This window comes from Peromyscus leucopus, chromosome 6 (assembly GCF_004664715.2).
Source record: "Peromyscus leucopus breed LL Stock chromosome 6, UCI_PerLeu_2.1, whole genome shotgun sequence".
In the NCBI taxonomy this organism is placed as follows: Eukaryota; Metazoa; Chordata; class Mammalia; order Rodentia; family Cricetidae; genus Peromyscus; species Peromyscus leucopus.
This window is the reverse complement of record NC_051068.1, coordinates 25,422,748-25,448,762: the sequence shown is the minus strand read 5'-3', so window position 1 is coordinate 25,448,762 and position 26,015 is coordinate 25,422,748.

Below are 26,015 nucleotides of genomic sequence, written 5' to 3'. Positions count from 1 at the left end.
GACACCACACACTTGGGCATAGGACTTGAATAAATCAAGCTGGTACTGACCAGGAATCTTCCTCCCTGATGACTATCTCTCATGAGAGGAAACAGTAATCAGAAGTTTGACATACCTGTGGATCTTGTGAGCTACAATAGTGATCAGCATAGCATGATGTGCTCAGGGGCACAAGAGAGACATAAATATTACTGGGGTGACAAACTTATTTCTGATTCAATTTAAGGCCTGCTCCACAGGAAAGAATGTGTGACTGGAACAATGAACCTAGACAGCAATCTATGGAGCTCACAGACCCCAACTTGCACAGACCTGGGTAAGTCCTGTGCATGCTATCTCAGTCTCTGCGAGTCCATGTAAGCTTTGATTATGTTGATTGACAGGGCCTTATATTCTTGGGGTCCTCCATCCCCTCTTTCTTTTTCACACTCTTTCTGCCTCCTCTTTCTTGGCATTCCCTCAGCTCTGAGGGGATGGGTTTGACATAGCCCTTTCATTTAGGGCTGAGTGTTCCAAGGTATCTCATTCTCTGCATAATTACTGGCTGTGAGTCTACTTGTTTCCATCTCCTGCAGTAGGAAGGTTTTCTTATGACGGCAAGGCATGCCACTGATCTATGAATATGGTATAATGTCATTAGGACTCATATGATTGATAATTTTTTCATTTGTTTGATTAAAACAATAGTATTTGGTTTTACCCTGGGTAACACTATCTTAGGTAAAGCTATCTTAGGCTCTTGGTCACCCAAGCAGTGTCAGGTATGGGTTACAGCACATGGCGTGGGCCTTAAGTCAAATCAGCTATTTATTGGTTAGTCCCACAAGTTTGTGCCACTATTGAACTATCATACCTTGATGGCAGAACACTTTTGCAGACCAAAGCATTTGCGGCTGGCTTGGTATTTATGTTTCTCCTTTGGTAGTATGCAGAGCACCTTCCTGTACCAAAGACAATACTCTTTAGTGTGTGACCATTCCCTGGAGCATGCGCTACGTATTAGATGTGACTAGACAGATTATGGGCAGTAATGAAGAGCCTGTTACTATTTTTCTGCTAAAAGAACATAGTATTCAAATGACTCGTGTTGACTTATTGCTTTACCCATAAAGTAGTGCATCTCTCAACCCTCATCAGAGAAGCTTCTTGTTGAGTTAGAAGGCAATGAGAACAGGGACTTACACTGGTCAGAGTTCAGAAAATAAAGATCCTGGAGTGCTCATGCCCCAAAGGGACATTTATAAGAATGACATTTGGTTTGTTTTGATTTTGTTCTGTTTTTGTTATTCCACATGTGAGTGTGCATGTATCTCACTACCTTTGTGTCTGGTTTGACTTACCACATGATTTCTGTTTCCATCAGTGTGGACACAAATGACAAGATTTCATATTCTTTTGAGTGAAGATATTCAAATTTATTGTGCACTTATCCTGTCATCAATATACAGAAGTCATTTCCAGTCCTGTGGTTGTGGAGTAAATTATGAATAAACATTAAGAGTGCATATTTACTTTATGATTGATTGATATTTACTACTAAGTACGTTCTCTTTGCATTTACTGGGTCATATTTTAATTCTATTTCATGTGTGTGTGTGTGTGTGTGTGTGTGTGTGTGTGTGTGTGTGTGTGTATGATGTGAATGAATACAAGTGCTCACAGAAACTAAGAGTGCTGTCAATTCCCGGTGTTGGAGTTACGGGGAATTGTGAGTGTTGGGATCTGAACTGCAGACCTCCTCAAGTACAGTAAGCATTCACGGCCACTGAGCCATTTCTCTAGCCCACATATATGATTCTAAATAAAAAATTATATAGTTAAATGACAATTGAAAATGTAATATCTTTTCTGTGAAAGAGAGTATATATGTCTCAAGGGTTTCTTAAAGGGGATGAGACGAATCTTCAGGAAATCTAGCAATACTACAGAAAGCTAAAAATTACGTTTGAAAATTAGAAAGTGCCCAAGAATTTAATAAATTTTACTGATTCTATGTGCTTCCTTCTCAATGAGCTTCAGATTTCTTTTTAATTTTTAATTTTATTTATTTTAATTTGTTTTTCATTAAAGATTTTTTTCCATTTTATATACCAACCACAGTTCTCTCCTCCCTCCCATCCTCTCCCTCACCCTCACCTTCCTCCCACCCCACCCACTATCCACTCCTCACAGAGGGTATGGCCTCCCGTGGGGAGTCAACAAAGTCTGGCATATCAAGTTGAGGCAGGACCAAGCCCCTACACACTGTATCAAGGCTGAGTAAGGTATCCCTCCATAGGGAATGGGCTCCAAAAGGCCAGTTCATGCACTAGGGATAAGTCCTGGCCCCACAGCCAGAAGCCCCACAAACAGATCAAAGCACACAACTATCACCCATATTCAGAGGGCCTACTTCGGTCCCATGCAGACTCCTCAGCTGTCAGTCTAGAGTCAGTGGGAACTAGCTTGGGTCAGCTGTCTCTGTGGGTTTCCCCATGAACTTGACCCCTTGCTTATATAATTCTCCTCCCTCTTTTCGACTGGACTCCAGAAGCTCAGCCCAGTGCTTAGCTGTGGATCTCTGCATCTGCTTCCATCAGTTACTGGATAAAGGTTCTATGATGACAATTAGTGTAGCCATCAGTCTGATTACAGGGTAAGGCCAGAGAAGCTAGGTAACAAGCAGGACCCTAAGAGAGCTTCAAAAATCTGTTGGCTTCTTTGAAAGAATCTAAAATGTCACTGACTCTCTCTTTTTTTCTTTCCTGTATAAATTCACAGCTTTGATTCTTATGATGAAATAGGACTAATTCCTTTAGAGAGTTCTTTCTGTGAGTTTTCTCTTACCATTGATTCTAGAAGACTAAGAAGTATAATAATTCCTCTATTGGAATGTCTGCATTATTAATTGTGAATGAATAAACATAAATGATGTCTAAAATGAGCTGTTAGAAAACAAGAACTCTGAGGGATTCTAAGGCAATGCATAAAACATAAAGAATGAAACTCCTCAAACTGAGTTCCTGTGTTGTTGAGTATTCTAGAATTCAACCTAATGGTACAGCCAGTATTTGCAGCAAGATCTGTGTCAGATAAATGAGACCTGTTATAAAGTTCTAGAATATTGCATAGTTTTTCTGTTCATGTGTATATATGGTCAGGGTTAACCACTCTGGTTTTTATGGTTCCTTCTATTTTGATAGAAGATAATTACCTTTCTCCCACTAATTGTTAGCTGCCTGTAGTTCTTTTTGGGTATGGAACCTATGTAACTATTTCGTGTGTGTGTGTGTGTGTGTGTGTGTGTGTGTGTGTGTGTGTGTGTGTGTGTGTATGTGTGAATAATAACCAAAGGAAAAGAGACTATCAGCTTGAGAGTAAGGAAGGGAAGATGGGAGAGGAATTTAAAGGAGGGTTTCTGGGAGGAGATGGAAGTAAGGAAAGAGAAAAGAGAGAAAGTGTTATAATTCCATTTCATTTAAAAACATATTTTAAAAATTTCCTGAATGCAAAACAAAAGAATAAAACACATGCTTCAGACATCAGAGATATTCATCAGCTGAAGTGTGGTTTATAAATATAATGCTAGGATAGTAGAAGTTTAAAAATAAAATAGAATATCTAAACAGTAATGCAGCAACCTAAATTTCTGTGGTAAAATATTTAATATTACCAATCCCTCCGAATGTCTTCATAGTTTTCATGATACTATTCTTGTTTTTCTTGCCGTATATTTTCTTGCAGATACACTTTGACAGTACCTATATAACCACACTCATGGTGGTCTGGCCACAGTAACTAGATTGTTCATTTCCTTGATCAGTAGGAATATCATCTATAAACTGTCTAGAATCTACAGTTCTGGTCCCAAAACATGAGCGGCATGCAGTCTTTTAGCTGCGTTGAATGTTTGATTAGTAACCAAGTGCAGCATGATGTTTGGAAAGAAGACAGAAAAAACCACCAGCATACTAAGAGAAAGTTATAGACCAGGAGAGAGGAAGGTTGATGCTCTAGCTGCCATTGGCTGTTCAATGAACCTGGCTGTCAGCATGCTTGAGATTGGTTGCTTAAGTTTCCCAAAATTTCTTGAGAACATATTGAATCTTTTCTATAGCCATTTCTCCAAATATCCTTAATTAGAATTAATTTAGTCAGTTTTCTGCTTCTAACTATATTAAATACATATTCATGGGATTTAATTAGCTCTAGTTATGATTATATTAAAACTACTTCAGCTTAAATTAGTTTTCACAATTTTAATTTTAGAATGTTACCCAACATTCTATAAACTGACATATCATATATTATTTATAGCTCATGTAAATACTTAATCTGCTATACAATTTTGTTATTTTTTGATGTCACGTCTTTCAATGCATTTCATTGATTCATCTTTAAATGAATGTACAATTAAACTGCATGTATTTGATGTCAGTGTATGAAGTATGGAGATGAAGATGAATGTATATTTTATAACTTTAGATTTTCTTCAATATTACTGGAAAATTGTAATTTCGCTATTTGACTCAGATGTTTGACTGATATGAATGTCTGTGTCAATAAGGGAAGCATTTTGACATGTAAAAGAAACATTTCATAGTTAAACTTTTCAATCTACCTGATTCTTAACTCTATATATTAATATTTCCTTCATTCATCTTTATAAAAATAAATTGTATTAGTTGACTTAAAAACACACATGTGCTTTTTAATAATTGCATTAGATGAAATTGCGCCCTGTTGATCTCAGGGCCCATAAGTAATAACTTGTAGTGGCATTCTTGATTTAATAACAAAAGTTGACAATATTTTAAAGCAAATTTCTCCTTTCCACTTATTTTGACTTCCACTCTATATGCATAAATATACTCAGAGGGCAGTTTAAGTTCTATTCATAAAAAGACTTTAACATACATTTAAAAATTAAATGATTTGATATTATATATTTATTGCATATAGCAAACTGTAGCCTAATGTCACTGTTCCAAAGTGGTCTGAAAATGAAAATAACTTGCTCTGTTCTTAACAAAATAGCTCCTTCTTTAGATAGTCAGATTCTACTGATCATCACCAAATATGGATGTTTAGTATGTACTAAGGCTGATATAATTGAGACACAAGTTCAATGCCAAATACATATTTTTTCTATAGAGGATTATTAAGTAACTCCTTCTCTGCTTGACTTTTTCTGACATGGATAATCTTTAGGTTATCTTTTGAACATGTAATAAAATGAGTACTATACTCAACCACTTAAATTATGAGTAGAACAATAATTAGTGACATGAAACTAGTGATGTAAATTGTGTCTCCTTTTGACATCCTTGGTTGATGATTCTTTGTAAGGACATCAACAGGTATGCTGACCTTGAAAACATATTATTAAGTTTATCTATAGATTACAAACAAGGAGGTGTAAAATAAATATCTTAAAGCTATGTCAATAAATGAAGGTTTTGTAAAAGAACAGATCATTTTTATGACATATCTCTATGGGATTTTTCCCTAGTTCTACATTTTTATCTACCTTGAAGGATTAATTGATGTTCTCTTTGAAATTACACCAGTTCAAGCAAAGGGGGCCAAAACACTGTAAATTCTCTGTATTCTAATTAGTTAATGAGGCACATTTGAGTTGTTTGAAGCTTGCTTTATAAGTATGAGTCTTAAAAGAACCAGAGGCTAAATTCTCCCATTAGTCATCCATCTGTAACCATCACTAACTTCATTGCAAGTTCATTACATAAATAGCCTAGAGTGGAATTTAGATCCAGAAAATAGGTCTAGGAAAATTCAGTCAGTTACCCCCAATTTCCCTATCTCAACACGTTAGACATTAGTCTATTTTTATTATGATATGAAGTATGTTTGCTGCTGTCATTGGTTTTTTTAGAGTAGTGATAATTTTACACCTGTGTTCTTGTGTTTTCAGGTATTTAGTAATAAACTTTATTTAAAGTGAGTTAAAGAGTGAATAAAAGTGTTAAACATATTTCATAGGTTGGAAGTGTGGTGATACCATTTCACTCATAGTACTGTAGTATGTTCTGTAGTACATGTGATTAGATCTTTGGTCTGTAATATTTTTTTAATTGTTACTGTGGTATATACTACTCATAACTACACTGTCCACACTCCTTTATGTTGCTGGAATACCTAAGTAAATCAAGGAGATATATCACTAAACGTACAGTAAAGAAAGATATATACTAAAACCCCTAGTTATTTATCAATGTTTCTTTTTAGTTAACAACATTATTTCTGGACATTGTAAACAAATTACCATTCATTGTTTTTTATCCAGAAGTGTAAAACAATATAAATAGTGTCATTATTCAGATTTTAAATAATAAAGTCAAGGTAGACTGATTGAAAACTTAATATGGAATATGGAAAGGAATTTTTCCCTTCTTTGATCTGCTCGTGCTGCTGGTGGTGTGTTTTGTGTGTGTGTGTGTGTGTGTGTGTGTGTGTGTGTGTGTGCGCACGCGCGCGCGCACGCACATATGCACTTTTGAATTAGTGAATGTAGGTATGCAAGTGGAGGGTATTTTTACTGTTCTGATTTGCTTGTGCTTCCAGACCTTAGAGCATATGGAGATCACCCTAGGTTGCCTCCTTTCTCACTGGTGGATTGCTGGGATTACACGGACAAATGCTGTGGGTTTATATTTGACATGGGCTCAAGAGTTTTAAACTTAGATTCTCATGTTTTCAAGGTAAACACTTATACTCAGTGGGATCTCACCCAAACCTAGAATTTATCTCTGTACAGCATATTTGTACATAAATTTGCCATGTAAGAATTGCAAGGGATAAATAAAATGATATATTTTTATGTCTAATATTTCAAAGAATTATAGAATTTTTCAAAGCAATATTTTAATAATTTTGGGTGTGTATATTTTCTCAGTATTGAGATAAATTTTAAAAGATTGTTAAATTTATTTAAGATGTACACTGTTATGTTTTCATATGCATTTATATCATTAAATAATAATTGTAAAAATTTAGTTAATACACTCTTTGCCACCCAATTACTCTGTTTTATTTTTCTATTGGTGTGATATCTTTAATATCTTATTTGAAAATGTTCAGTGTATAAACATAGTACTATTAACTATAGCCACCAAAGTATACATTATGTTCTCAGTACATACACATTATATAACTATAATATGTCCATGCTATTATCTTCCAGTTGTCCTGTACTCTAACTCTTGTCAACTATCATTTTACTCCATTTCTCTAAGTTTATTTGTTTTTGTGGACTACACTGTCCACACTCCTTTATGTTGCTGGAATATCTAAGTAAATCAAGGGGATATATCACTAAAATTACAGTAAAGAAAGATATATAGTAAAACCCCTCGTTATTTATCAATATGTTTCTTTTTAGTTAACAACATTATTTCTGGACATTATAACTAAATTATCATTCATTGTTTTTATCATTATTGTATTTTATTTATTGTGCATTTTAAAAGAATACTTAGCATAATGAATTTGTGCAATATTTTGTCACCATAAAATTAGACAAAAAAAGGAACAAAAACATCAGATTAAATAAATGATGATACTCGATAAGGATGACCAGATTCCAAGATAGATATTTTTTTATGTTACTATTTACACAGACCAGTATCTGAGTACCCATTTGCTGTATTATTGTATTTTTTTTTTTTTTTTTACCATTAACATTGGCTAGTACTTGTTAGCAAACACCATAAAAAATAGTCTCTCAATCTTAGGCAGCAGACGAGTAATCTTTATTGCTATTGTGTAAGAGTCCAAACACAGTCTCCTGTATGAGTCCTTGAAAAATGTGTGTTGGCTAGTGGAAACCATGAACTGTAGACTAGTGGCTGTGGATCCCCCATGGGACTGAACTAGGTCCTTTGGATACGGAAGACAGTTGTTTGGCTCCAATTGTTTGGGGGGCACCCAGGCAGGGGGATCGGGATCCGTCCCTGGTGCATGGGCAGGCTTTTGGGAATCCAGTGCCTGTGGTGTGACACCTTGTGCAGCCTTGGTGCAGTGGGAAGGGGTTTGGACCTTCCTAGGCTCAATGTGTTGGGCTCTGCTAACTCCTCATGGGAGACCTTGATTTGGGGGATGTGGGGATGTGTGGTGCCTTGGGAGGGATGGCTGGGGGTGGGAGGAGGGAAGATCTGTGGGTGGTATGTAGAGTGAGTAGAAAATTTCTTAATAAAAAAAATGGAAAAAAGTGTGTCGGTATTGGAAAATTAGTGCACAATACCCATTCTAGGGTCTCATTTGTAACTGTACAAAATGCATTATTAATATTTCAAAACTAAGTCTAAGGAGATTAAAAAGCTTTGGAGTCTTTGCCCTGGAGAAGATGGGAATGGGGGGTGGGCTGAGGGGAGGGAAGGGGGCGGGAGGAGGGACAACAAGGGAATCCATGGTTGATATGTAGAATTTAATTATATTGTAAAATAAAATAATAATAAAAAACTTTGGGCTTTTTTTTTTTTTTTTTGGTTTTTCGAGACAGGGTTTCTCTGTGTAGCTTTGCGCCTTTCCTGGAACTCGCTTTGGAGACCAGGCTGGCCTCGAACTCACAGAGATCCGCCTGCCTCTGCCTCCCGAGTGCTGGGATTAAAGGCGTGTCATCCTGAGTGAGGTAACCCAAACTCAGAAAGACAGTCATGGTATGTACTCATTCATAGGTGGATTCTAGATATAAAATAAAGAGCAATCAGACCACAACCCATAGACCCATAGAGGCTATATATATATAGCATGGAGGTCCCCAGGACGACTGTGGCTTATAATAAATTTCAGTTTTGCTCAATTATTGAAAAAAAAAATAGCCAAATGAATGGAAACACATGAACTATGAACCAAAGGTTGAGGGACCCCCAGCTGGATCAGGCCCTCTGAATAGGTGAGACAGTTGATTGGCTTGATCAGTTTGGGAGGCAACTAGGCAGTGGGACCAAGTCCTGTGCTCATTGCATGAGTTGGCTGTTTGAAACCTGGAGCTTATGCAGGGACACTTGGCTCAGTCTGGGAGGAAGAGACTGGACCTGCCTGGACTGAGTCTACCAGGTTGATCGCAGTCCTCGTGGGAGGACTTGTCCTGGAGGAGGTGGGAATGGGGGGTAGGATGGGGGTAAGGGGAGGGGGTGGGAGGGGGGAGAATAGGGGAACCTATGGCTGATATGTAGAACTGAATGGTATTGTAAAATAAAATATATATTAAAAAAAAATAAAATAAAATAACAAACAGAAAAAAAAAACTTTGGGCTTAGAATATTATTGAAAAGTTACAAATTTATTTCACAATATTTGCTTTAAAAGATTTGTAACTTATTTTTTTTTAATGCCAGAAAAGTGTTGGAAAGTAGAATAATGAAATACAATTAATTATCATGGGAGCAAATTTTCATTATAATGTTAAAACAAAGCACCCAGTTGTGATAGATCACACAGAACAAGTTAGCACTTGGGAGGCTTGAGGCAGGGGAACTGCCACAAGTTCAAGGCCAACTTTACATATAAAATGAGCTCTCAACAAGCTTGGGTTACAGTGTGTTTTCTACATCTATATAGATATATGATAGATAGAAAGACAGAGATTGGGGAGGGAGAGAGAGAAAGAGGAAACTGTGATTAATTTCACAAAATCAAATTTGTTTTCATAGTCAAACCAAAGATTTTGATCAAAATAGGGATTTAGTGATAATATAAGGCTATTTTGAATCAAAAAGTTAATTATTATCTTTGACCAGGAATAAAATTTTGTTAAGTTCTTTATTCATCAAAGTATTTTATGGGTCCCATGCTGGTTAGCATTAATTATTAACTGGATAGGAACTGTAGAAACTTAGGAGGCAAACCTCCGGCACACCTATGATGAATTTAGCCTCTGGATATACCTATGAGAGATTACCTTCAATAAGTTGACTGAAGTGGAAATATTGAGCCTAAAATGTGTGGTGCTTTTTCCTCGGCTCAGATCCTTTGCTCCACAGAAAGTAAGAAAATAATCGAGCACACGTGTGAATACTTACTTCTCTCTGCTTCCTTCTGTTTATTTTTCAGAGACTAGGACATGATTACACCATTTCTTCCTTCCCTTTTCAAACTCCCAAATCTCCCTTATGCCAAAGCCTTCTTGATCTCTTTCAGTTTATGGCCTTCGCTTTCATTAATTGCTGGTGTGTGTGTGTGTGTGTGTGTGTGTGTGTGTATCACACACACTCTAATATATAACCTTCTCAGTTTGTGTAACATTACTCTATTTGTATGTTATCATGGACGATTATGATTTGATATTGGATTACAAATAGTGCTCTTCCCTGGTAGGACTATTTCTTCTGCTTTCAGTATTTTTTAGTTGCTTTAACTTTTTGTGTACAGTTGAGACCTCATGGGCTTTCCCCCTATCCACTTTGGCATTCTGTTTTTCTGGTTCATTTCATGTTGGGTGCCCATGTTGGTAAGATTTTATGGCTATGGGGTCTGACATTCTTGGTAGACATAATCCAACAACAAAATTCTTGAAATCTCTTAAAATCTTTGTTTTCTGTCTTCCTAGATGTTTCCCCAGCCTTAGGTGTGGGGTTGTGGCGTGTTGTATAGATATATTCACTGGGACTGGGCTCCACAATTCTGCATTTCGATTGGTTGTGGTTTTCTGTTATGGTCTCTATCTGTTACAAAAAGGAGTTTCCTAGATGTGGGGTAAGAATTGTCACTTATTTGATTTCTCTGTTTCCTGTCTCTGAATTCAGTCCTTGCAGCTGCCTCATGGTCTTGCTGCCGGGACATCTATGCCATGAAGGACTGAACTATGAACTCTGAGCCAAAATAAACCCTTCTTCAGTAAACCAGTTTTGCCTATTATTTTGTCACAGTCACAAGATAAGTATACAACATGGTTTCCAATGTAACAGAAGGGAATTTGGTAGAATGCTATGTGAAAAGGGTTTACCTGGGTGAGGTTTATCAAGGTATAAATGCATTCCTTAAATGTCACCTGCTTCTTCTGATTGTGAAGGTTAACAGCTCAGATTTTACTTAAACATCTAAGGTGATTCCAGTGTCAGAGGACAACAGCATTTAAAATACTTCAAGCATGAAAATACACTGCGACTAAGAACACAACATATCAAAGCAAACTATTGGAGTGCAGGAGTAGCAACTTGGGAAAGTTGCCATGTCTCAGTTTGCTCACTTCCAAACATCAATTAGAAGACCTGCTTCATGTCTGTTGTAATTAATTAATGGTAGAATTATTTATGCAAAGCATCTCAAAAAAGTCTTTTGCAGAAACCTTTAGCTGTTCATATTCTTTCTGGATTCTCAAGTCTCTGTATTATTTTTGCTTAATTACTGTTATCCCCTCACCAAGAGCACTGACCTACCCAGTTCTGTGCATGTTATTTATAATTTGTCATTACTAGACCTTGGGGGAATAATATGAGTAGCACAATATGTAGGTCAATAATTCTGACATCTACAACTCATTATCATTTTTTGAGAAAAAATATGAAAAATGCATCTCTTTCAATTGCACAAAATTGTGTGGATTAATATTTTGTTTTGTATCTTCTCTGTTGTTTTATACTCTTCCTAATTATTGCATAATATCCCTGGATATTTCTGAGATGTTCAGAAGGAATTGTTGACTGTTTTACAGTGTGCCTGTGTTATTCCCTCATGTCTTTGTATATACTTACTCAGGAAACGTACACTTTTCATCTCTTTCATTGACACCATTGTGCTTCTCATATTATTTCAACTAAACATACTTTCATGCATTTGTAGCAATTTACATGGCTAGGTGATAGAATATATGCAGAGTCTATAAATTAATTTTACATCATTCTCATGCACTGGCATGACTTCAGCACAGCTGAATTTTAAGAACTTTCAAGATAGTACTTACTGATAATGAATTCAAAGGAGGTGCCTGTTGTTTTCATTTTAGTAGATTATCCACAATCTTTTTTATTTTTAGTCTTGGAAATTATAACTGTTCATAATGAATTTTGTCATTTTATTTTTTAATTTTTTCTCATTAATAAAAATAGCATGCACATTAATGGATTAGGTTGTGGGATTTTTTTATAAATATATGCCTTCTTAATTTCTTCTTATTCAGTTTCTCCTCCATTGTCCTTTACTCCTCTTTGATTTTCTGATTTCAGGGCACTCATTCTCCATTACAGTATTTTCCCATCACTCCTAACTTGTAAAATCTCTCTGTTCCGTCTTATTGTCACTTATATATACTTACATGTCTTATTTACTCAAAATTATACACACATACTTAAAACTAGATTTCACATATGGGAGAAAATAGTGATACATACCTTTCTGTGGTCCACTTAACTTATTTAACACAGGGAACTCCAGTTTGAATCATTATCCTATAAATCTTATGATTCTATTCCTTTTTCAGCTGAATCAATTCCCCGTGTGCAAGTTCACTATATTCTTCATTATGTCCATCCATTATGTTGATGGACATCAGATGTCATGTCTTATCTGTTGTGAATGTTGCAGATAGCATTATGGGTATGGAAGTATGTCTTTGGCATGTGGGATTAGGATCCTTTAGGTGTAATCCCAGAAGTGGGGTAACTTGTCATTTGGTAGTTCAGGTTTAGGATTCTGTGACAGCTCTGCACTGATTTCCACCATTACATCACAGGTACGAATTGCCACTATCAGTACATCGGGGGTCTTCTATCCTGAAGTTCCTCACCATCCTTTCAAGTCACTTTATAATTTTTTTTTTTCTTTATAGTATCTAGTTTGAAAAAAATCTGGGAAGGAGTCTCCAATTAGTTTTCAATTGCATATCTCTGATGGCTAAGAATGCCGAACACTTTCAAATATTTATTGGCCATTTGTAATTCTTTCATTAAGAGTAGTGTATTCTTTTCATTAACCCATTTACTGATTAGTTGTTTGTGGAAGCTGTTTGACTTTCACAGTTCTTCATATAGTCTATGTATCAGTTCCTTACCTAATGTTTAGTTGGCAAATATTATTTTTCATTTTCTAGTGATTATTCTTCAGAGATTTCTTAAGATTATCTGTCATGCTCTTTTAGAAAATACTTTGTTCTTAAATTCAGGTCCATCTTTGTGTCAATACCACACTGTTGTTGTGGCCATTGCTCTAAAAGTCATTTGAAGTCCCCTGTTATCATGCATGCAGAATTTCTCCTCCTGTCTAGATTTGATTTGCTAATAGGACACTCTGCTGACTCAACAGAACTGCATGATTGTGATTCTGTAAGGAAACTTGAAATTTTACAGTTTATGCTAAATTCAAAGGTCACTCTCAGCAATACAGCCATTTTCTTTTTTAAAATTTTATTTTATAATTTACTTTTTCATATCAGCCACGGATTTCCTTGTTCTCCCCCCTACCACCAACACTTGCCATCCCCCCAGCCCACCCCACCCCCATTCCCATCTCCTCCACTGCAAAGACTCCCGTGAGGATTGAGTTCAACCTGGTAGATTCAGTCCAAGCAGGTCCAGTCCCCTCCTCCCAGGCTGAGCCAAGTGTCCCTGTATATGCCCCAGGTTCCAAACAGCCAGCTCATGCACTGAGGACAGGTCCCGGTCCCACTGCCTGGATGCCTGCCAAACAGATCAAGCTAATCAACTGTCTCACTTATCCAGAGGGCCTGATCCAGTTGGGGGCCCCTCAGCTTTTGGTTCATAGTTCATGTGTTTCCATTCATTTGGCTATTTGTCCCTGTGCTTTTTCTAACCTTAGTCTCAACAATTCTTGCTCATACAAACCCTCCTCTTTCTTGCCAATTGGACTCCTGGAGCTCCACCTGGGGCCTCACAGTGGATCTCTGCATTCAGTTCCCTCAGTCATTGGATGAGGTTTCTAGCATGACAATTAGGGTGTTTGGCCATTCTATCACCAGAGTAGGTCAGTTCGGGCTATCTCTCGACCATTGCCAGCAGTCTATTGTGGGGGTATCTTTGTGGATTTCTGTGGGCCTCTCTAGCACTTTGCTTTGGCTGGTGGGAATGCAAGCTTGTACAACCACTTTGGAAATCAATATGGCTCTTTCTTAGAAAATTGGGAATCAATCTCCCCCAAGATCCAGCTATACCACTCTTGGGAATATACGCAAGGAATTCTCAATCATACCACAAGGGCACTTGCTCAGCTATGTTCATACCAGCATTGTTTGCAGGAGCCAGAACCTGGAAACAATCTAGATGTCCTTCAACTGAAGAATGGATAAATAAAATATGGTACATATACACAATGGAGTACTATACAGCAGAGAAAAACAATGACATCATGAGGTTTGCAGGCAAATGGATGGATCTAGAAAAAAATCATCCAGAGTGAGGTAACCCAGACTCAGAAAGACAAAATGGTATGTACTCACTCATAGAAGGATAATAGATGTAAAACAAAGATGACTAGACTGCTACTCACAACTCCAGGGAGGCTACCTAGAAAACAGGACCCCAAGAAAGACACAGGGATCACCCAGTGACAGAGAAATGGATGAGATCTACATGAACTACCTGGACGTGAGTGGGGTAATGAAGAGCAAGGGTCGGGGGAAAGAGAGCTTAGGGGAGCGGGAGATCCCAGCTGGATCAAGAACAGAGAGGGAGAACAAGTAAGTAATAAGAGACCATGATAAATGAAGACCACATGAGAATAGGAAGAAATACAGCCATTTTCAAAGTATGTTTTTTATTCAGATTTTTAATCCATTTGATGAAGTTCATCCACATGAGCAAGAGAGAGAGAGAGAGAGAGAGAGAGAGAGAGAGAGAGAGAGAGAGAGAGAGAGACAGGTGTCAGCTTTGCTCACCTACCCATTCAAAGGTTGACAAAACCAGAAACCCACTCACAGAGCACTTAGCATGGTGTTTGGTGCAGTCCCTGGAGCCACATGACCCAGTCAGGTAGATAGAAGATTAACCACTGCATGGGTCAACTCACCTATCACAATTATTCTGTGCAGAATACAGAAACTTCCCTCACAGAAGACTTCACTTGGATGACAAAGAATAGTCAGGATATAGCTCTGACACAAAAATCATTTTAGAAGATAAAAAATGACACAAAAATCATTTTAGAAGACAAAAAGCCAGCTCCAATTTTTCCATTAATGTAATATCTGGCATTAAGCACTGATGAATTAATTTTATTAAAATAAAGGGCTTATAAAAAAGCTTTCCCAAAATTGAATGCATTGAATAAATCTTCTAAATTTTCAGGTATTCTATGAAAAAGCATTAGTGCTGGCTTTCCTCAGACTTTCTACATTCAGCATATCACCTTAACATTTCTTTTTCACTAAAGTTCTTTTGTATACAGTGTCAAACTATCACTTAGGTTTGGACATGTTGCTATTTTATTCACTTAAAAAGATGGGCATTTTTATTTTTCTGTAGTTCTTTTAAAAATTATCATAGTTATTGACAACAATTAATGAAATTATTCTCAATAGTCTTCAACGAAATCACATTTCAGAAAGAAAGGAGGATCAGCTGATTCAAAGTTGTCCTACCAAACACTTCACCACAAATTTGATCACAGATATATTTAGAATCTTTAAATCCATTGAAAAGTCTACATTTACAAAAAAAGATTATATGTATTAACTTATTTAATTACAGAAATCTAGTAAATATATAAAATAATAAAAATAAATATGATTTTAAATTTAACCTTAACATTCAGTAATTTCATATTCTTGTGAGTACCTACTAATCATCATATAAGTGTTTTAATTTAATATAACTTTTAGTTTAAATTAGCTAAAGGCACTAGAAATGTGATATTTTATTTGTGCACCCCAAGAAAAGCTTATATGAAGATCAGAGGAAAAAGCCAGCCACTATATTAAACATAGAAGTCAGACAATGGTAGCATTATCCTTTAATTCTAGCATTCAGGAGGCAGAGATCCATTTGGATCTCTCTGAGTTCAAGGCCACACTGGGAACAAAGGCATGGTGGCACATGCCTTTAATCCTAGCACTAACCATGGAGATCTAGAGGTCTGTATAGACAAACAAGAAGTGATATAGCTGGGCAAAGTAGGAAGTAAGAGGGCATAGACAGAAAGGCATATAAGCATGGGTATACAGGAAGTAGGACTCTCTTTGCTGAAGATTTCCTAGGGTAAAAACGTGGCTGGCTTCTTTCTACTTCCGTGACCTCTCGATTTTTATATCTGCCTCTAGGTTTTTTATTAATAAGACCATTTAGCAATTTATTTTACAAGAAACTCTGTCTCAATTGACCTTCTGTAAAACAGTAGTGCTATACATCAATTTATGCTGCCTCCAATTTTTTCATAATTATAATTTAATTTAATGAAACATTTTTTTTAGTAATACATAGACTTAATAGTAGCTAATGGGGTCAATAAAACCCATAAAAACTCTAGAGTATATTAACTATTAACTTTATGAGAAAACACACAAGATTCAGTCCTGTGGCAAGTGTAATTTTTGTTAACATCTGATAGATACTGTAGTCAGTGTGATTCTAAAGGATGATATTGGAGCTGAAAAATTCCCAACACTCAGTCTGATGGTTTAAGTAGGAATGATCACACAGACTCACGTGTTTGAATCTTTGGTTCATAGGGAGTGACAGTATTAGGAGGTGTGCTCTTGTTGGAGAAGGTGTGCCCTTGTTGGAAGAAGTGTGTTGTGGTGGTATTGTGTTCCCCAAAATATCGTGTACCTTAATAAACTTATCTGGGGTCAGAGAACAGAAAAGCCACTAGTTAGGCAGTGATAGCACACACCTTTAATCCTAGCATTCCAGAGACAGAAATCCCTCTGGATCTCTGTGAGTTCAAGGCCACATTGGAAACAGCCAAGCATGGTGACACACGCCTTTAATCCCAGAAAGCCAGCCTTTAATTCCAGAGAGTGGTGGTAGAAAGCAGAAAGATATATAAGGCGTGAGGACCAGAAACTAGCAGCATTTGGCTGGTTAAGCATGTGGCTGGTTAAGCTTCAGGCTTTCGAGCAGCACAATTCAGCTGAGAGCCATTGGGATAAGGACACGGAAGCTTCCAGTCTGAGGAAACAAGACCAGCTGAGGAATTGGCAAGGTGAGATAGCTGTGGCTTGTTCAGTCTCTCTGATCTACCAGCATTGACCCCGATAACTGGCCTCGGGTTTGATTTTATTAATAAGAACTTTTAAGATTCCTGCTACAGTGTGTTGCTGTGGAGGTGAGCTTGGGGGATTTATATGCTCAAACTAGGCCTAGTGACAGTCTCCTTCTGTTGTCTAGGGATCAAAATGTAGAAATCTCTGCTCCTTCTCCAGCACCATGGCTGGCTGCATGCCACCATGTTTACCCCCATGATAATAATGGACTAAACCTCTGAAACTATAAGCCAACCCCTATAAAATGTTTTCCTTTATAAGAATTGCATGATCATGGTGCCTTTTCACAGCAATAAAACCCTAACTAAGGCACTCAATGATGACATGGTTGTCAAAAAAGTGAAGTGTGATGCTGTTTATAGAGATTAATGTGAGGTTAACAACAGTATCAGTGTACAACTGCTCTACACCAGTGGTTTTCAACATGTGTGTTGCAACTGCCTTGTTGGTTGAATGTCCCTTTCACAGCGTTTGCCCAAGATCATTGGAAAACACAGATGTTTACATCATGATTCATAACTGTAGCAAAGTTACAGTTATGAAGTAACAACAAAAATAATTTTATGGTTGGAAGTCACCACAACATTAGGAACAGTATTAAAGGGTTGCAGCATTAGGAAGATTGAGAACCACTAGTCTACATTGTGATATTTGATAATTAGTAAATGAATATGTTGCTATACCTCTTGTTATGGTAAAGTGAATTCTTTCTACTTGTATATATTTTTACTAAACAATTATATAGTGAGTGTTCAGTCATAGGCACATCTATGCATGTTCATCTATCTGGTTATACCATCAAGAGGGCATGGCAAGGGAAACATATAGTATGTAGTATGCAGGTTGGTATGCATATACTATGAAGATTAACACAGTAAAATCATCCAGCCCAATTTTTACATCAGTCCCTGTGGTAAATCAATAGGCTTTTTTATTTTTTTGTTGTTTTGGCAAAATGGCATTGATATGTGCTGGGGGATGTCTTTCTGTATGCTGTGAATATATGATGTTCCCATTGGTTAATAAATAAGCTGCTTTGGCCTATGGCAAGGCAGCTTAGAGGCAGGTGGGAAATCCAAGGAGAGAGACAGGAAAGAGAAAGGTGGGATGGAGAAGACACCAGACTGCCATCCTAGGAGCAACATGTATTGAGATGTAGGTACAACCACGAAACATGTGGCGATACACAGATGAATAGTTATGGGTGGAGTTAAACTATAAGAGCTAGCTAACAAGAAGGCTGCCATAGGCCATACAGTTTATAAATAATATTAAGCCTCTGAATGATTATTTTATAAGTGGCAGGGGGGACCAAGGGGGCAGGTGGAACCACGGGTCCTGGAAGGACTGGAGAAGCCTTCCGGCTACAGATATGTTATTAGATTTCTATGAAAATCTCAGGCACTGATACTTCTGGATTTTCCCACTTCCAAGCAATTCCCATGCTGAATAATTTTTTAAAATGCTATTAACAGTGATTTCTTATAGCAAGTAGGATAAGACAAAAATAAAGCCAAAATGATAGTACATAATTTTTCAGATTAAACTTTTGTAAGATGGTTTCTTCTGTCTCTGTCCCACACTCTTCTGTGCCTCCATTTTCTCTAAATAAATCTGCTTCTACAATGCAGCTGCTGCATAGAGAAATGCAGTTGCAAGGAATGGTGGAAATACGTGGCCAAAGGGTCAGAGAAATTTAGTTTTGCCAACCTTCGGATCTTGGGAAAGCATCCGCCAGCAGTTGAGTATGAGATTATTAACCTATAAAGCTATCATTTAGTAGTGTGGTAAATTCCATATAGCAAAATGATCATTAATTAAGTCATTGTAATTGCATAATTCTGGAAGAGCAAATCAAAATTACTTGTAACTCCATCTCTGTACCTAGAACAATTCCCCTATTTTCGCACTAAGTCCACACAACCAGCACAATCCTTCCTTCATTGCTACAACAGCCTCAGTCCCTCTGTGCCTCTGGAGTGTACTATGTAAGGCACCTAAACAGAATATTTTGTCTTTGTGCGTCTTTCTTACATACAGTAAAAGGTTGTTAATAACTGTCCACAGTGTGCCCCCCTTTTCCCCCATTTTACTAAACAATATTCCATTGTATGCATACAACACTTTTTATCAAGTTGTGTGCTCATCTGTATTTATTTGGACATTGCAAAGTTGTTCAAATATTTGTCTGAGTTCCATTTTTCACTTCTTTCCAATATATACTCAGTAATGTCATTGTTAAGATGTGTGTTAGTATTTTGTTTCATTTTTAGATAAATTGTAAAACTCTATCAACAGAGACTGCAGCACTTTATCTCCCCTTCGGCAGGTCTGAGAAGTTATTATTTATCCGTGTATTTGCCAGTAGTTTTGCTTTTATTTTCTATTTTTGCTTTTGTTATACATATCTTATTATATATTAAGTATCATGTTGAGGTTTTAATTTCTATTTCCCTAATTAGTAGCAATGCATAGCTTATTCACCATGTGTATATCTTTGCAGAAATATGTATTTTTATCAACATTATCAAGTATAGTCGTTTGTTCATTGTTGTTTGGTGTAAAACTTTTAAACATGTATTCTGGATATTAATACCTCAGCAAAATATCATTTTAAAATTCTTTTTATAGTCTTGATAACAAGCTTATTGTGCAGATATTCTTAGTTTATTTATTTATTTATTTATTTATTTATTTATTTATTTATTTATTTATTTTGTTGCTGCTATTGATGCTTTAACCAATAAAAGCATCACCACATCTAATAAACTGAAGATTTCCCAGTGTTTGTTTGTAAGGATTTTATAGCTGTAGTTTGTGGTTGAAAATTTGAGCCCATTTTAATTTTATTGACATGTTATAACTTCACTTTTACATACAAATAACTATTTTCAAGCATAATTGTATGACTACACAGTTCTTTCTTTAGTGCACTTGACGCCTAGGTTGGCAATCAGTTGAGCATCTGTGGAGGAGTTGATTCTTGGACAGCCTTCCTGCCCTGCTGCCCCTTCACATGTCTCCACTTCCGTGCTGCCCTGCTTCACTGTAAGCTCTGTAGTTAGATTTGAGGCCAGCAACTGTGAGTCCCCCAACTTTATTATTCTTCTCAACTTTGGTTTTATTGCTGAAAGCTCTTATTATTTTATCTGAACTTGAGAACTGACTTTTCTCTTTGTGCAAGGAGGAGGCTAGGCTGAATCTCTTTACTTTCAGTTACTGTCAACCTTTACCAACCATGTCTTCCTGACCATGAACATGGGATGTGTTTCCATAAATGTTAACCTTTTATTTCTATGTTGTTATTTTTATCACAATATCATTATTTGGAGATAGTTTACCTGCTCCTAGATTGTTTTTGAAATTCTTATATAGCAAGGGTGAGCTGAAACCAAATCCTCCTGCCTCTTGGTCCCACATGCAGGAACTAAAAGCATGCAATACCATACATTCTTTTTTGTGTTTAATTTCTTCTCATTCATATACGTATACATATACATATACATGTATATGTTAAAGCACATTAGACTCTTCCTCCTAGTGGTGTCAGATTTATCTAGAGTTACTTTTTATACTATATTGTAAATTAAGTCAATTTATTTATTCCACTGTATACTGTTCATTCCTAACCTATAAAAATATTATTCTTCTGTTGGTCCACTTTATAGATTTTTTTGTTGAACTATGTTCAGTGATTTAAAATGGGGAATCCTTGATGACAGGAAATTATATATTGAAGAAAAGCCCTAAAACAGAGTAAAAGAAGCACCAGGAGAAACAAGAGGTTTATGTCATTTAATTACTTTCATATCAGTTAAAAACTATTTCTCAATATTAAGTAATATTAAAGTATACCAATTATTTTTCATATGTAAAACATGAATAAATGGGAATACATTCCACCATCAAGTTAGGTTTACCATATCCATAGCACTTTCACTACAAAGACCTTGTTCTTGGCAAAAATAATGCAATGGAAAGAAATTCAATTTGAATTTATAATAAATGAGGATAAGGAGCACCTGTCTGGCTCCACCTTTAAAGGAGATCTTCGAAGAAATGTGTAATTAATTTGTGTTGTACAGTAAATATAAAAAGAAGAGTTTCAGGTGAGAAAAATTGTAAAGAAGTCGAGCAGAGTATATAAGAAACAAAATTCTAGATATGAAACCTTCATAGTTACAAATGTTCTGTATTTTGGTTGGAATTTATTGAATGATCCCTCTTTCTTGAAGAAAACATTATGTCATTTTTCCCTATCAGATCTTGCAATTTCTTATCATATTGTAGCAATGATGTTCAAAATGTAGATTAAATCATCAAGCAAATAGTTATGACTTGCATTGTGTGTATACATGAATGCTGCATTTCAAGAAGATGAAGAGTCTTAGAGTTGAAGTCCTCTTTCCCCGTAGTCTGTCCCTGTTAAATGAATCTAGCTGTTGTTACCCTTGCCAAGGAGCAACAAAGGACAAATACTGAACCAATAACTTAGATTTAATATAAATAAAAAAAGAAAAGATGTTAATTTTTTGCTAAATCTAATTATACAATAAGTGTTACTGCAAAGAAAATAATTAACAACATAATATTGGAGTGTTTGCTAGATAGGCTAGGACATGTAGGCAGCAAATGATAATAAAGGTGAACAGTAAATTATACTGTTAGAGAAAGTTGCTTTATGACAAAAATGATAAATCATTTACATAAACTTGTACTTCCAGGACAGAAAAAGGACATTAGAGGGACCAGGATAGAGAGACGGCAGCTAGCTGTTTAAAAGTAATCGACTCCATGGGAAAAGGTACCTGATACCTCTACCTTGTGAAAATACTTTGAAATTAAAAGTATTTATTTTCTCTAGGCTTTTGGAACTTTCATAACAGCATCAAAATTTGGTGGCACGGCACCCCATTAATGCCCTAAGTATTCCTTATTTTTTTTTTTATTTTAAGTACTTATTTAAGTACAAGATTCTTAAATGGTTCATATATTTTTATATTTGAAGAATGAAACATTTCACAAACAATCATAATGGGTAGCATAACTGTGATTATTATTATTAGTTACCAAACATAAAAATTAAGGTATTAGTGTTGGAATAGTAAAAATAATATTTGACTTACAAGCATTTTCTAAATATTGAAAAACAAAATCACAATATTCTATGCCATTGACACTGCACAATGGCATCCATGGACGGACTCTTTCTTGCTTAACAGACATTGACTATGTACAGATGAAGAAGGGATGGACCTTGTTAGATTTCCCCCATCCATGACAAGGTCTTGTCTATATGAACATATTCTAGGGTTCATAGGTATAGCTTCTCTGTCACATTTAGAAGACCCTATACCGGTTTTAGATTTCTATAATTTTGAACTCTGTAACTTTCTACAGTTAAACTTGTTGCACGAATCTTAGAAGGTCTTGTTAATAAAATCAAACCTGAGGCCAGTTATTGGGGTGAATGCGGGAAGATCAGAGAAACACAACAAGCCACAGCTTCCTCACCTCGCCAATTCCTCAGCTGATCCTGTTTCCTTAGACTGGAAGCCTCTGAGTTCTCATCCAATTAGTCTCAGCTGAGCTGCTGCTCAAAAACCAAATGCTTAACCAGCAAAATGCTTCTAGTTTCTGGTCTTCACGCCTTATATATATCTTTCTGCTTTCTGCCATAATTCTCTGGGATTAAAGGCATGAGTCACCATGGTTGGCTGTGTCTTGAACACACAGAGATCCAGGTAGATCTCTGCCTCTGGAATGCTGGGATTAAAGGCATGTGCTACTAGTGCCTATCCTCTATGTTTAATATTGTGGTTGTTCTGTTCTATGACCTCAGATAAGTTTATTAGCATGCACAATATTTTGGGGAACACAATACCACCACATAAACTAATCCTTATTTTTTCCTTACCACAGGTCTCACTCATTTATCTTTTCTTCATGAGGCTTGCATTCCTTTGAATCAGCTCCTATACCTGCCTCTTATTTGTTAATACCAGTAAATACTGGTAGACCTTCTATACTATTTGTGAAACAGAAAGCCTTTATCATCCCATGTCGTGTTGTCTAGATGATATTTCAGTTAGGAAAATTGATATGTCTTTTCATTTGAATAGAGGTCCCAGAATAATATTGGCAATGGCAATCTCTGATATAGGAATATTCCCTACAAAAGCTCTTCAATGGCCAGTATTAACAGAACTGGCTTATCACTAAGAAAACTTACATGTGAATTACTTTCTCTATGTATTAAAATATGGAGTCAAATTTCCAATATGATTAGCAGGTACTGCAATGTGGTTGCCATTGCATCTGTACTTTAGAGATGTTAGTAACTAGATGCAATATTTGCAGTCACAGGCAATCTTAATCACAATGCACACACTTAACATTCTGCTGTACACTGGGACATTCACTATACCCTTTCTCGATATTTATTCACTTAACAGTCACAAAATCAAATGCACACTTACATTAGCATCACATTATAGATGACGAAGATACGACCCAGGAAAGTTCATTGTTAAGGTCACATACAAGGACCACAGGATGGGCAATCCAACTCTGCACCTTTCCAGAGGAATTTCATTATATTTTAAACTCAGTAGAAAGGTTGTAAAGTAGAAAAATGAGATCATAACAAAAAATTCTGATACTGCTATTTAAAATGTTAGTTTATTCTTATTATTTTAAGTATTGGGGATAACAGAGCTCATGTATGAATGTGGAATGCAGAAGATTCTACTGTGGGGTTCTAGGAACTAAACAACTCATTAGGCTATGTGGACAGTACTTTGACACATTGAGACATATTTGGAACATGCGATTTTAAAATATTATTTTTATTTTTATTTATGAAATTATTAATGCGTAGATTTTGAACTTTTTAATCCAAATATGCTGATTTTTAGAGTGGGGGAGCTGGAGAATAAATGCTTGACTTTAAGGACCCTCTATATTGGAACCTGGAGAGAAGCCCTCCAGCAACACCAACCTTGCTACTTCACTCCAGAATCTTTTTATTAAAGGAAACAGCAACTTCAATTGCAAATCCTTTACCTTGGGAATCACATTGATTTTATCATCTATATAGAAAATGAGTATCAAATTGTGTTAAAAAGCAAGGCTTGTTATAAAAAATGGAAATGCTCAGAAATTAAAGTATATGGGCTTGAAAAGATAAGGACCACTGTAAACTTCCTCTTTATGTTCTGCTGTGTTTTGAAGACCCAAGGCAGCTTCTCCAACACTAAGTTATCCCTTCAAGCTCACACTTTCCAGTTCAAGTAAACCTAAGGAAGTAACAACTAGAGATACAAGAGAACCAAATCATCCATCTGTCAATGACTTTACCTGCTTCAGCACCCAAAGTTCCATATCCCAGAAACACTCAATAGAGAGCAAAGCCAGATCAGTCATTTCTCCATTAGAGATTTGTACAGTCAGAAAAGAAGAAAAGTTCTGTTGAAATGAATAGTAATAACCAGAAAAATAATGAGCGTGCACATGTAGAAATGTATAAATAAAAATAAAATCGTTAACAAATTTTAAAAAAGAGTATTGGTTTACTACTTTCCAGAAAAATTTAATTTCTTCCAAAAGACAAAGTTTATAATGAGGAGTGATTTCCCATCCAGACCTAGGAAAAAGTACAACAGCTAACTAATAGAATTTAACAGACATTAAAATAGGCTTGCTACTCAGAGGGCCATCAACTTACTCTATCATCTAATCATCTCCATATCATCTGATTAAGCGTTTTAATATTTCAAGGAGACCCCATGACTGGAATGATTTGGTCAGTAAATTGGCAAAATAAATGTCTGCCAACATCATTTTAAAGTTGTTGATACCTGTATGTCAGGGCACTAATCATTTTGTAAGGATATCGAAAGGAATTAAAGGTTTTAGGGTTAGTACTCTAGGAAAGTATATAACAAGCTCTCATCTCCTTGGAAATGAAAGATTAATTATTAACATGACATAGCATTAGCATTCTTGACCATTATAAATTATTTTTCTCATTTAAAGTCTCAAACTAAATTCATCATTAGTTCTTTTTAATGACTTAGGCATCCCCATAGTAGATAAGTCCTCCTTTCTGAGGACTTTGCATTGTTTCTATTTAGCATGGAAGTTATTCCAAGACTCATACCTATGGGGGTAGTTATTCCAAGACTCATACCTGCGTGATTATTTTGCTCCTAATATCCTGCTTCTCCAAGGAATAAGCCTGTACATTGAACCATGGAGAATCTTAAATCAAAAGTAGCAAAACCTGTGGGGGAAAATGACATTTATAGTTGAAAATATTGATTTATTTATACCAGAACTTGGCTTCAAGTGTTATTACATTTCACATGTATGAAATAAGAAAATGAGTTCCATCAGTAGACCCTATTATTTGGAATGAATTTGACTTGTGGAATTAAAAGAAGAGAGTCGATACCCCTTGCATCTGTGCTGTAAAATTCAATCTTATGTTACCTTCTTAAAATGAGACTGCAATAGGCAATTTTGTACAAATAATGATATCAGACTCCATAAATAACAAGTCTTCAAACAATGCAATGAAAGCTGTGCAATATGGATGATTATTTTATGTCATATTTTATAAAACAAATTTCAGTTTTTACATATAAATATCAAGATCTGTCATTCACCAACCCTGCTGATATAGGTTTCATTTTTGTTTGTTTTATTTTGCTTTTGGATCCGATGTGAAATAAATACTAAACATATAGATGCCAGTGTCTAGAAGCTAGGACTTCTTCCTGAGGTGTCATCTACTTTACAAAAGGTGTATTTAACACAAGGGACCTGACACCATCCTAGAGAGCATATTAGCAATTAGCCA